Source organism: Nicotiana tabacum, chromosome 6 (genome assembly GCF_000715075.1).
Source record: "Nicotiana tabacum cultivar K326 chromosome 6, ASM71507v2, whole genome shotgun sequence".
Taxonomy (NCBI): domain Eukaryota; kingdom Viridiplantae; phylum Streptophyta; class Magnoliopsida; order Solanales; family Solanaceae; genus Nicotiana; species Nicotiana tabacum.
Genome location: NC_134085.1, coordinates 168,648,935 through 168,662,236, shown reverse-complemented (window position 1 = coordinate 168,662,236; position 13,302 = coordinate 168,648,935). Strand labels below are relative to the sequence as shown.

At 40.3% G+C, this 13,302-nt stretch overlaps 1 pseudogene; it reads left to right on the top strand.

The window, feature by feature from the left end:
• Window positions 1–3,980: 3,980 nt before the first annotated feature.
• Window positions 3,981–13,302, top strand: part of LOC107815723 (cytochrome P450 71A4-like) — a 62,952-nt pseudogene continuing 53,630 nt past the window's right edge.

Genomic DNA, 13,302 nt, shown 5'->3' with positions numbered 1-13,302 from the left:
TTATTCATTACTACTTACGATTTTATAAAATTCAGAATATTAGTTGTAGAGAAATCTCAACATGTGCGCTTTTCTTTACACTAATACTTTTCTAAGAAAATTATGAATAAGGATGAAGAACTTGCAGTGGATAGCTTGCAATAAATTGCTAGTGACATATTTATACTATTTGAACTAAACAGTAAAGAAGAAGCATTAAAATGATGAATGTTAAATTCTAGCAATGCAAGTTTTGTTGAACGAAGCTGAAAGAATCAACAGTATGGAAATCAATACCAAGCAAATGAGCTGCAATCATGAATATATAAAGCTGAATAAGATTTATAAGGTTGTAAAAATTATGTGTAAAGTTGTAGCCCAAGGTTTCACACCAAGAAGGTCTGTTTCTTTCTTGAGAGTTTTGTTAGAATATCATTTTTCATGTACTTATTACAAAGTTTGTAAGGTATTTTTGTATAGATGTTGAAATATTTTTTTAAATGGTTTGAAAATTGCATAACATTATTCTCTAGCCTCTCTCTGGAATTGAAAGTTTCACATTCATGTGACTAAGATTAGTCATCATTTGAAACATATCCATGTTTATCATCTAACGATTATTCTTTCTAAAGATGTATTTATAAGAGCATATTATTTTTGTAATACTAACCAAAAGCATGTCAAGCATTTTTAAGCCTCTGATAGATGATCGAGTTGGAAATGAGTATAATGGAGAATTTACCTTTATCTTCACATTCCAAATAATACGAAGCAAGGAGAAAATTAGTAATTCCAATGATCGAATAAAGTACTAAGGTATGACCGATTCTCTATTGCATTTTTATGATATATATTTTGGTATACCTGATCCCATAATATCTATTTATAGTGCCAGAAAGGAACTTTGGTTGATTCTAAATTTTGGATTACTGTATGCAAGAACTAATTGCTTTGATCTAGTGGAATATTTTCAGATGCAAACCTTGCAGGCAACAAAGTGGAATGAAATAAAAAGATGGGATGGATATTTTAATATTCTTATGTTATGAAAAGGATAACGACTTTCATGAGAATGATCCCATATCCTTCTTTTTGGTGATATGAATATATGACCATTTCTTGACTCTTGTATGCATTAATATGTTGTAATATTTCTAAGAGTCTTAAGTTTTTGCTCAAATTTTTCTTGAAAGTTTAACATGTGAGGATATCAAAAGTTTCTTAATCTTTTTAAATCATCGAGCGTTTTTCAAGTGACTATGTGCGATTATACTGTCTTATATGCTAAATGATGTTTTGGAAAAATCAAGTATCCTGTGAGTTTTGTTTAATCTCTGCTAAGCTTTCAATCATGTGAAATGATGTTCTTATGTGGTCTAGAATTTTTTTAGTCTACCTACAATGACAGTTCAATATTTTTTAGCTTTGCGTTAAGACTTTGGATATTTTAGTCGGATTAAAAGCTGTCAACTAGCTTAAAATTTTGTTAGAATTTTTTTTCTGCTTACGGCTCTTAAAGGGAATTATTACTATATATTTTTTATAACTCCCTGAATGATTATAAGTTATAGTTATACTTTTATTTGCATATTCCCTACAAGTTACTTAACCCTTTTGATGATGACAAAAGGGGGAGAAAATAATGTGTACAAAAGTTCAAAAAAGATAAAATGTACGGAAACAGGGGAGCATGACGAAGGAACGCTTAGAGTAAGGGGGAGTCTTTACGTGGCATGACGTCTATGCATGAAAGAGAAAGCTAAATATTTCAGGGAAGTAATCTTTACTGTACTTTAATTAAGTCTTTGATTAAATTTTCTTATTATGTACTCAAGGGTTTGTCATCATCAAAATGGAGGAGATTGTTAGCTTCATGTTTTCACGCATTAATATTGATTATAACAAACCTACATAATTATTAATCAAAGAACATTTAATTGTGGTAATCTTATTTTTTTGTACAGGTATTCGGTGATCATCGTAATCTTAATTTACTATGAAGTTGTAGAAGAAAGTATTTACTACGGATGCTATTTATAGAAAATACTATTGAAGATATATTGGAATGATTTGCGTATCGTATGGAAAGAAGAATCTTCTAGTTATCAAGGGCAAGGATTCAGAAAGTCCAGAAAGGAAAATATTCCATGATTACCTTCAAGATTCAAACATTTGAATTGAATTTCAAATGTGAAATGGTTTACTACACTTCTAGTAGAAATCTCTACTGAAGGAAAGATTTTTCAATATTATGGAAGGAAGCTTGCTAGAATCATGGAGAAGATCTATTATTTTATGGAAAAAAAATACTACATAGAAAAGATACTGCAAGACCAAGAAAGAATATATTTTATATAGAAAGAAAATATACTATGAATACAGTACAATCAATACTATAGAAAGAGATTATTTTCCAAGATCAAGAAAGGAATATTTTTAATAGGAGAAGAATATATTTTCTATGGAAAGAAAATATATATATTATGGAAGATTATTTTCCAAGATCAAGAAATGAGTATTTCTAATAGGAGTTCAAAGATGCTACTATTATTTATGGGAAAATATTCTTACTACATTTCCCCTTTGGTATGGAAAGAGAATAATGTAAGAAGATAAGTTTGAATTTCATATAAAGAATGACTATTGCTCTTATGGAAATTCATTCGAGACTATGGAAGGTTGAAGAAGATGCACATAGAGATGCAGTCATGAAATGCAAAGTTTTCTAAAGAAGATCAACCAAGATATTGCTTGCAAATAAAGAGAAAATATTCTACTACCATAAAAGAAAAAAAATTCCTCTACACAAGGATTCTCTTGATGGTACTCAATGAAGAATTTACATATTCAAGAAAGGAAAGTGGAGACAATTAGGATCTGTCCAAATATAAGAAGTCAAACAAGGAAAGGAAATCAATATTGCAAAGATGCCTATATCCATCTTCAAAGGAGTGCCAAGTCAACATACTATCCATATTCATACAAGTGCTGGAGCTGCAAATTATGGAAACAAATAAATGAGCAACGGTCAAATTCCCTTGGGTTATGCAATAGCCAGAACAAGTTGAAAGGGCTATAAATATACAAGCTCTATGAAGGAAGAAAACACGCAACCTTCTATACAATTGTCTATCCAACTACAAGTTCTTTATTCTACTCTTAACAAGCATTGTAATTCACTTTAGTAGATTTACTGTGTACATAAAAGAGAGAAGAGAGACAGAAAAATATTGGAGAGGCAATGTGTCCTAGAGGTTGTGTCATTGTTTGTTTCTTTGGTGAGCGAGTTAAAACCAAAGGGTCGTTGTTGGTGAGCAAGTGAAAACCAACCCTGTCAGCATTGGTGGTGATCGCTGAAATCGTAAAAGATGTACTCAATTCAATTTACAAAGAGCTCTAAAAGACAACACTCTTGCAACGGAAAAGGACTGGATTAGGATACCACATTGGTTTCGAATCAGTATAAAATTCCTGGTATCATTTACTTTATCGCTCTCGTATTATATTCTGTTCCTTTACTTTTTATTGTGATTAACATTTGTTTAAATCGAAAGAACTAACAGTTTTGTGCAGGCTGTCTCCGCATAAGTCGATTAGGTCTGAAGAGTAATCGACTAGAAATTTCAAAAGGCTACAATTCACCCCTTCTCCCCTCCTGTACTTTCAATAAGCACGAAAAGGAAAGAAAGAAAAACAAGCAAGAATCACTAAAATATTAAGTGAATAACTTGGCTGAAGAAATGTTAAAGAATTCACCACGTAAATCAAGAAAAATACATGACAGTCCCAATAATATTATTTGAGAGTATACATGGTGCAAACTTGCAATTTGCGTCTAATTCAACTAGTAGATGTTATAATACAATCGAATCAATAATTCAACTAGCAGCTGTTATAAAAACAGCTGCTGTTAGCTAACAGTGTTATTAACTTGAAGCCTCAATTCTAGGTACCAAAAACTTAATTTCATTATATCTCAGTACTCCTCGCTATAACAAAAAATGGATCCTCCCTGGTATTCGCTTCTAATTCCTCTGCTTGTTTTCATTTTCTTCCTTCATCAATGGTTCTTTACTAATTCAAACACAGTCCAAAATAAGTTACCACCATCTCCAAAAGGACTACCAATCATTGGAAATTTGCATCAACTTGGGTCGCATCCTCACCGTTCTCTCCATAAACTATCAGAAAAATATGGTCCAGCAATGATACTTCACTTGGGCAGTAAGCCAGGTGGTTGTTGCTTCCTCTGTTGATGTTGCTCGTGATATCATGAGAACTGTCATGGGCGGCTTTCCAGCCATGCCCCATGACCCCTTCGGCGTGCCCCATGGCGTCCTAGCAAGCCTCCCAATGTCTAGCGCCACGGCCGGCCCCGTGGTCTTGGCCTCGCCAAGTGACAAGCGCGCATGTGCCTCTGTCGCTCCACCGATATTCCTCGCCAGCGCCTAGCAGCAGGTAGATGCCAACAGCGCGTGCGCGCTGACCGTGATGCCAAAGACGCTGCTGCTGACAACGGACATGTTTCTGCCTTGTAGAAAACTAAGTTCATTTCATTGTAAATATAGAGTAGTTTTATTTCATGTACTTCCATTATGTTTCTCTAGTTTAATCAAGTCTAGTCTTGTAGCTTTGGTTTATTTTTTTTAAGCATTATTAGGGGGGATCAAGCAATCAAACTTTATAGCAAGCAAACAATTCTCTGTACTGGTGTCTCTCCCCCTCGATACCGCGTTGCCTTTCTGTAATAGCTTTCATTAATGCAATCAAGCTTTCTTTCATTCTAAATTCTCATTTTTGTCCTGTCAATTGCTCTTGACATTGGTTTTCCCGTACGGCACTGACAATCTAGTATAGCGTACGGAGGGGACCTCAGTTGGCGGACAATAACTGCACTGACATGTTGCTTAGCCTTATGTCACCCTTCCAAGGAATCTCAGGAAGGCTCCGGGTAACAGTTGGTATCAGAGCCCAGGCTCGACATCGAATGAGGGAACGCATTGCCATTACCATCATTTCTGACCATGGTGAATCACGGGGACCGCATTGCGGCCCATGAACAGACGGTTGACGGATTACGACCCATTGTGGATATGGTGCCTGAACTAAAAACCAGCCTAGGGCAAAGGTTGGACGACCTAGACCGTAGGGTGCTCTAGGCCGAAGTTGACATAGAAAACATCAGTCACGACTCCGAGGGAAACTGGCAAACGACAGCCACGGAGGCAGCCGAAAATTTTGGCAAATTTGAGGGACTCCAACAAGAGCGTGCTAAGGATTTAGCTTACAGGGAACAAGAGGCAGACAGAGTGACTGCCATGCAACAAACTATTGACGACTTGACAAACAAGCTCAATGTTGTCAATAATGCTTTACAGGGCCTGCTTCGAGGCGGTGGAAACCAAATTGGGGGTGTTGCGAACCCCGTTTCTGCGACTCAAAAACTATAAATTCTTGAGCCAAAGCCATACAGTGGAGCTAGGAATGCCAAGGAAGTGGAGAACTTCATCTTTGATGTCGAACAATATTTCGATGTTGTTGGGGGCCTAGAAGAAGCTAAGAAGATAGAAATTGCTGGCATGTATCTTCAGAGTGATGCTAAACACTGGCGGCGGGTGAGCGAAGCCATCAGGGCCTGTGAAGATGCTCTCGAGACATGGGCAAAACTGAAGGTAGCCATACGCCTACAGTTCTTCCGCGAAAATGTTGAATACAATTCAAAGAGAAAGCTATGGGAGCTCCGCCAGACCAAATCAGTGTGGGACTACGTGCGGAAATTCTCCGTGCTCATGCTAAGCATACGCGACATGGGGGACAAAGACAAGCTCTTCAATTTCCTGGAAGGGTTGAAACCTTATGCTCACGTGGAGCTACAAAGACAAAGGGTAGATACCCTGCCCAAGGCGATCCAAGCAGCTGAATGCCTTGGGGACTATCAAATGGAAGCTCGGAGGGATAGGCCTCAGCTGCCTGCCCGAGTGGGATTCAAAGGGGGCCAGCCTAGCAATGGTGGCCCTAGCAGATGGGGGAGATCTAAGCTCAACCAAATCTAAGGCTCCTTCCTCAAGCAGCAACAGTGATGCGTCAACCAACAATGACCGGGGGAGAAAGCCTCCTTCAGGATGCCGTCATTGCGGGGGACCACATTGGAACAATGAGTGCCCACATGCACAGATGAACACCCATCAGGCTTGTGATGATGGGACTGATGACGACTCAGATGATGCAGACCAGACTGAATCAGTAGGTAACTTCAATGCGATTGTTGGCTCCATTTTCGAGGCATTAGAGGAGACCAGTGCTGGTATCCGTAAGAAGAAGGACCCATGTCCAGTCACCAAGAAAGAGAAAATTAAGGCAGATGAGGAGACTCCTGTTAAACAAGATATGACCTTAATGTTCGTTAAGATGAAGGTGAATGGCAAGCCCATTCGGGCTATGATAGACACGGGTGCTACCTACAACTACTTAGCTTCGACTTAGGTGGAGCGCCTTGGTCTAGTTGTAGGGAAAGGTAGAGGTAGTGTCAAGGCTATCAACTCACCTCCCCAGCCAGTGGGTGGAATAGCCAAAGAGGTACCAGTGAAGCTTGGCCCTTACGAAGGAAAATTCAACCTGCGAGTGGTGATCATAGATGACTTCGAGTTGATAGTTGGGTTGGAATTCCTAAGGCAAACTAACACCATACCTGTACCATTTACAGACATGCTACTGATGATGGGAACCAATAGGGCCAAGCCCTGCATTATCCCGTGCATGCCCATGAAGATGGTCGTTGAGAACATCTCGGCCTTGCAATTGAAGAAGGGGGTCAAAAGTAATAAACCTACGTTCATGGCAACCCTCTACATTAAAGATATGGAATGCTCCTCGGGTCCCATTCCTGAACCCGTGAAGGAGCTACTATTGGAGTTTGAAGATGTCATGCCACAAGACATGCCAAAGCGGCTCCCTCCTAGGCGTACTGTGGACCATGAAATTGAGTTGGTGCCGGGCGCGAAGCCACCTGCCTGGGCGCCTTACAGAATGTCACAACCCGAACTCACCGAATTTTGGCAACAAGTGGCGAAAATGCTAGATACAGGGATCATTGTACCCTCAAGTCCCTATACGGGTCCCCTATTCTATTCCAAAAGAAACATGATGAGAGCCTGCGACTCTTTGTGGATTATCGGGCTCTAAACAAAATCACCGTGAAGAACAAGTACCTTATTCCTCTAATGGAAGACTTGTTCGATAGACTGGGTGGTGCGACGGTGTTCACCAAGATAGACCTCAAGACAGGTTACTGGCATGTTTGGATTGCAGATGGTGATGAACACAAGACGACCTGTGTGACAAGATATGGGTCGTACGACTTCCTGGTCATGCCGTTTGACTTGACTAACGCCCAATCTACATTTTGCACTCTAATGAACCAAGTCTTCCGATAGTACATTGACGAATTCGTGGTGGTATACTTGGATGACATTATGGTATATAGCCAAACATTGGAAGAACACCTAGTGCACTTACGGAAGGTCCTAGCTCGATTGCGGGAGCATGAGCTATATGCAAAGCTATCTAAGTGCTCCTTTGCTCAGACATGTCATCCAGGAAGGACGGATCAAGATAGACCAACAGAAGATTCAGGCAATCACAGATTGGTCGCCGCCTAAGGATGTCCATGCCTCGAGGGCGTTCCTTGGCCTATGCAACTTCTACCAGTAATTTGTGAAGAACTACTCCCTCATAGCAGTGCCATTGACAAAACGCCTCAAAAAGGTCATGCACTGGGATTGGGGACCCAGGCGAGTAGAGGCCTTCAACGCATTAAAAGCAGCTATGTCTAGTAGCCCCATCTTGTCTCTCCCTAATCTGACCAAGCCATTCGAGGTACAAACGGATGCATATGACTATGCCCTCGGCGGAGTCTTGCTACAAGAAGGGCATCCTATAGCGTACGAGAGCTAGAAGTGAAGGATGCAGAGCAACACTATGCCACCCATAAGAAAGAATTATTGGCTATCGTCCACTACTTCCGCCTTTGGAGGCACTATTTGCTGGGGACCCCATTCGTGGTCAAGACAAACAACACAACTATTAGCCATTTCATGACCCAGCCAAAGTTGAATGGTCGACAGGCCAGGTGGTAGGAACTCCTAGATGAATTCCACTTCAACTTGGAGTACCGAAGTGGGAAGACCAATCATGTTGTTTATGCACTCAGTCGGCGAGTTGATCTAGCATCGGTGTGCCTACTCGCCACCCTAAGGGGGAGCAAAGTAGCCACCTCCATCAAGGACCAGATACAGGATCTACTCTTCAAGGATCCTGTTGTACAGTATTTGGTTGATTTAGTAGGACAAGGCAAGACTCGCCAGTTCTACATGGAAGATGGTCTTCTGAAAGTGAAAGGGAACCGACTTTATGTTCCTAAAGAAGGAGATATGTGAGGACTCTTCTGTCAGAATGTCATGATATTCTGTGGGCCGACTATCCCGGTGAGGAACGTACCATGGCGTTGCTTCAGCGTGCATATTATTGGCCGATGACATCACTCAGTATATGAAGACTTGTCTAGTATGACAGAAGGACAAGTCAGACCGCTTGACACAAGTGGGACTCCTGGAACCATTAGCTGTCCCAAAGAGACCTTGGGAAAGTGTTTCCCTGGATTTCATCACCGGAGTACCCAAGGTCGGAGATCTCACAACTACTTTAGATGTGGTAGATCGGTTTTCACAAGTATGCTACCTTTATTGCAGCCCCACAATATATATCAGCAGAAGATACAACTCGACTCTTTTTCTCTCATGTCGTCAAATATTGGGGCCAGCCCAAATACATTGTTAGTGATTGCGACGCACGCTTAACTAGCAATTTTTGGACCCAACTCTTTAAGTGCCTTGGGTCAAAATTGAGTCACAACTCAAGTTTTCATCCACAATTTGATGGCCAGACGGAGCAGTTCAATGGTATGTTGGAGGAATATCTTCACCACTTTATAACTGGATTGCAGAAGAATTGGGTGAAGCTTCTGGATACTGCTCAACTATGTTTCAATTCACAAAAGAGCTCTAGTACAAACAAAAGCGCTTTGGAAATTGTTACCGGACAACAACCGGTACTCTCACACACAGTAAATACACTAAACATGTCTAAATCTCCTCGAGCTGCTAGCTTCTCAAAAGAGTGGAAGCAAAATTTGGAAATAGTGCGGAGCTATCTTGTCAAAGCTCAAAAGCTGATAAAGAGGCATGCTGATCAAAATCGTTGCTTTGTTGAATACCAAGTAGGAGACAAAGTGATGGTCAAAATTCCAAAGCGGTACTTATTTGTGAGGGTCTATGACCCTTGCCTATTGCAAAAATACATTGGACCCTTGTCCATTGAAAGGAGCATTGGGAAGACACCTTTTCGGGAAGACACGGAGGATCCTTCACGGAGCCAGCTCACAATACCCAGTATTCGGGGTCCCAATTCAACCAGGAAAAGGCATGTTGAAGCTATCCTTGATGATAGAGTGATTCATGCCTCAAGGAAATATCACTAAGAGTTCTTGGTGAAATGGTAGGGCTGTGATGTAGAGGAGAATACTTGGGAGATGTGAACAACCTCAAAGCCTACAAGAGCCTCATTGAAGACTATATTGCAAGTAAGGCGTTGAGGACGTCGCCAATTAAGGTAGGGGAGAATGTCATGGGAGGCTTTCCAGCCATGCCCCATGACTCTTTGGGTACGCCCCATGGCATCCTAGCAAGCCTCCCAATGGCTAGCGCCATGGATGGCCCCGTGGTCTTGGCCACGCCAAGTGACAAGCACGCATGTGCCTCTATCGCCCCACCGATATCCCTCGCCAGTGCCCAGCAATAGGCAGATGCCAATAGTGGCGCGCGCGTAAACAACGCTGCACGCACCGACCGTGATGCCAAAGACGCTGTCGCTGACAACGAACATGTTTCTGCCTTGTAGAAAACTTTGTCCTTGTCATCGTAAATATAGAGTAGTTTTATTTCATGTACTTCTATTATGTTTCTCTAGCTTAGTCAAGTCTAGTCTTGAAGCTTTGGTTTATTTTTTTTTAGCATTATTAGGAGGGGAGGGGATCAAGTAATCAAACTTTCTAGTAAGCAAACAATTCTCTGTACTGGTGTCTCTCCCTCTCGACACCACGTTGTCTTTCTGTAAAAGCTTTCATTAATGCAATCAAGCTTTCTTTCATTCTCAATTCTTATTTATGTTCTCTCAATTGCTCTTGACATTGGTTTCCCGTGCGGCACTGACAATCTAGTCTAGCGTACGGAGGGGACCTCAGTTGGCGGACAGTAACTGCACTGACATCAGTTGCTTAGCCTTACGTCGCCCTTTCGAGGAATCTCAGGAAGGCGCCGCGTAGCAGAACCCATGACCTCGTCTGGTCAAGCAGACCTAAATCCAGCATCGCTGATAGACTATTTTATGGCTCGAAGGATGTGGGCTTTAGTCCTTTTGGTGAATACTGGAGGCAAGTAAGAAGTATTATTGTGCTTCACCTTCTCAACAGTAAAAGAGTCCAATCTTGTCATGATGTCAGAGAAAAAGAAACTGCTAACATGATTGCAAAAATCAGTCAAGGATATGATTCTTCGAGTTCAGTGATAGATTTGAGAGATCTATTTTGTTCTCTGACTAATAACATAATTAGCAGAGTGGCCTTAGGGAGGAAATATAATGAAGGTTAAAGTGGGATGAATGCTAAGGCCACCCTAGAACAACTTCTTGAACTTCTAGGTGTTTTTAACGTTGGGGATTACATTCCATGGCTTGAATGGCTCAATAAAATCAATAGCCTTGACATCAGAGTGGAGAAAGTAGCTAAGGAATTGGACGCATTTTTGGAGAGTGTGATTGGAGAACATATGATTAGGAACAAGAAATAAGAATACTACGAGAGTTAAGCTAAGACTTCGTGGACGTTTTGCTTGAAATTCAGAATGGAAAGTGATAGGTTTTAAATGTTCTTGCCTTATGTTTTAATGATCTAACAAACTTACTGTTAAGGACCAAATAGGGAACCTGACCTACTCGGACTATACTTCAAGCTTAACAAATTCCAGCTAAAGGTGAACTACTATAGCTTCAGGAGCTAGGAACCCAAACAAGGATCTGATACCCTTATGGTTCCCTCATTACACTACAAGCCAATTGGTCACAGCTGGAAATGAAGTGACTGACTGCACTGTTTCTGCCACACTACACTGTCTCCAGTGCCCACTCATTCTCTGACCAACTAAAGTGCTCACATCATTTCAAGTGATGTGATCAATATGTACCTACAATGAGTTTATACAAAACATCACTTGAAGGTTTCAGTTTATCATTCAAGCTCCTTGCCAAAAATAGAGAAATCAATCCTCACAAGCTTGCAGAACAAAGTCCAACGCAACTACAAACCAGTTCCTAAAAGATAGCTTGTTGTTGTCATAGTTGAGTTATAACTTTGTGATTGTACTTATTGTATCTCCTAAACTGCTTAGCTAGAAGAATTTGATTAGGAATCCTCTTGTAAATCCATAAAATCCTTGAGTTTATGTTGTGACTAGGTTTAGTCATAAGTAAAAGTCTTTGTAATCGTAGAGTTACAAAGTAGCTTGTGGTGAGAGCATCACAAGTTAGTAAAAGTCTTTGTAACTAGGAAGTCACAAAGTGGCTTGTGGTGAGAGTACCAAAATTTAGTTGAGTAAATTCTTTGTAATGGAGTCATTGCAAAGTGGCTTGTAATAGATTTTTATAAGTTAGTGAAGTTGAAAGCCTACATGTGTAGGTCGTGGTTTTTTGATTCCCTTGTGTGGGATTTTTCCACGTAAAAATCCTCTGCCTTATTTACATACCTCTTTATTAGCATTCTCAACAGAATCTCGTAGAGGACCAGGTACTCTACTGTTTGGTGGATTCACACAAATTAACAATTGGTATCAGAGCAGGTTCCTCCTATAAGGCTAACACCTAGGAAGGATCCTCATGGCTGCTCCACAAAATTTTGAAGAAGGTCAATCTACATACCGACTACCCAAGTTCAATGGACAATACTATGGGTGGTGGAAAATAAGAATGCACGATTTTATCATGGCTGAGGATTGTGAGTTATGAGATATCATATGTGATGGTTCTTATGTTTCAACCAATGTACTATAGGAACTTCAATTTTTAATGGCAAAAACTTGCAAAGAGTACACTAAAGCAGACAAGAAAGCTGTGGAGAAGAATTTTCGTGCCAAGAAAATTCTAGTGTGTGAAATAGGACCTGAAGAAAACAATAGAATCTCCACCTGCGACACTACCAAGGAGATATGGGAAGCCTTACAAACAGCTCATGAGGGAACTACTCAAGTAAAACAGTCTTAGATTGATATGCTCGCTACCGAGGATGAACTCTTTAAAATGAGGGATGATAAATCCATTCAAGATATGAACACAAGATTCACTTCCATCATAAATGAGTTACATTCACTTGGTGAAACTATTCCAGAAACAAGCTAGTGAGAAAAATCCTTAGCTTTCTGCCTAGCTCTTGGGAAAGCAAAGTGAATGTTATTACTGAATCAAAGGACTTACAGGAGCTGACCATAGAAGAGCTAATCAGAAACTTGAAGACCTATGATTTGAAGAGAAAGATAGACAATGAAAGAAGAGAACCAAAGGAGGAAAAGAAACTGGTACTTAAAGCTGATAACAATGATTCAAGTGAGGAAGACAGTGACATGGCTTACTTAACCAAAAGATTTCAGAAGATGGTCAGAAGAAATGGAGAAATGCTAAAAAGGGATGGCTCAAACAGACCAAAAAATTGTGATCTTTGTTACAAGTTTGGAAAGCCTGGACACTTCATGAAAGATTGTTCTCTCTTAAAACAAGAATTCTTCAAAAACTACCATGACAAAATAGCTAAGACGAACCCAGTTTTCTTCAAGGACTTCAAGAGAAAAAGATCTGCTGACAATATGATGAGACAGGCTCTTGCGACATGGGGGGAGGGGGGTTCCTGTCACGACCCTAAATCCGGACCCGGTCATGAAGACGCATTCGTGAAGACAATGTCAGCCGACACTTCCCATTTCAATTTTCTTTTTTTAAGCAGTTAAACAATAAGATTCAAGTCTAAAACATTATAAATAATCCAAAGGTGAGCAGTGAGAATATAGAACAATAAGCGAAATACAACCCAACATAGCCCGATACCGGGGTATCACTAATCATGAGCATCAAAAAATTCAGAATAATCAAGAAAAGTCTGCAGATTTCAATACAAAACTAAAACAAGGAGAGATAAGATAGGGAAGAAGCTCTGGGCTGCGAACGCCG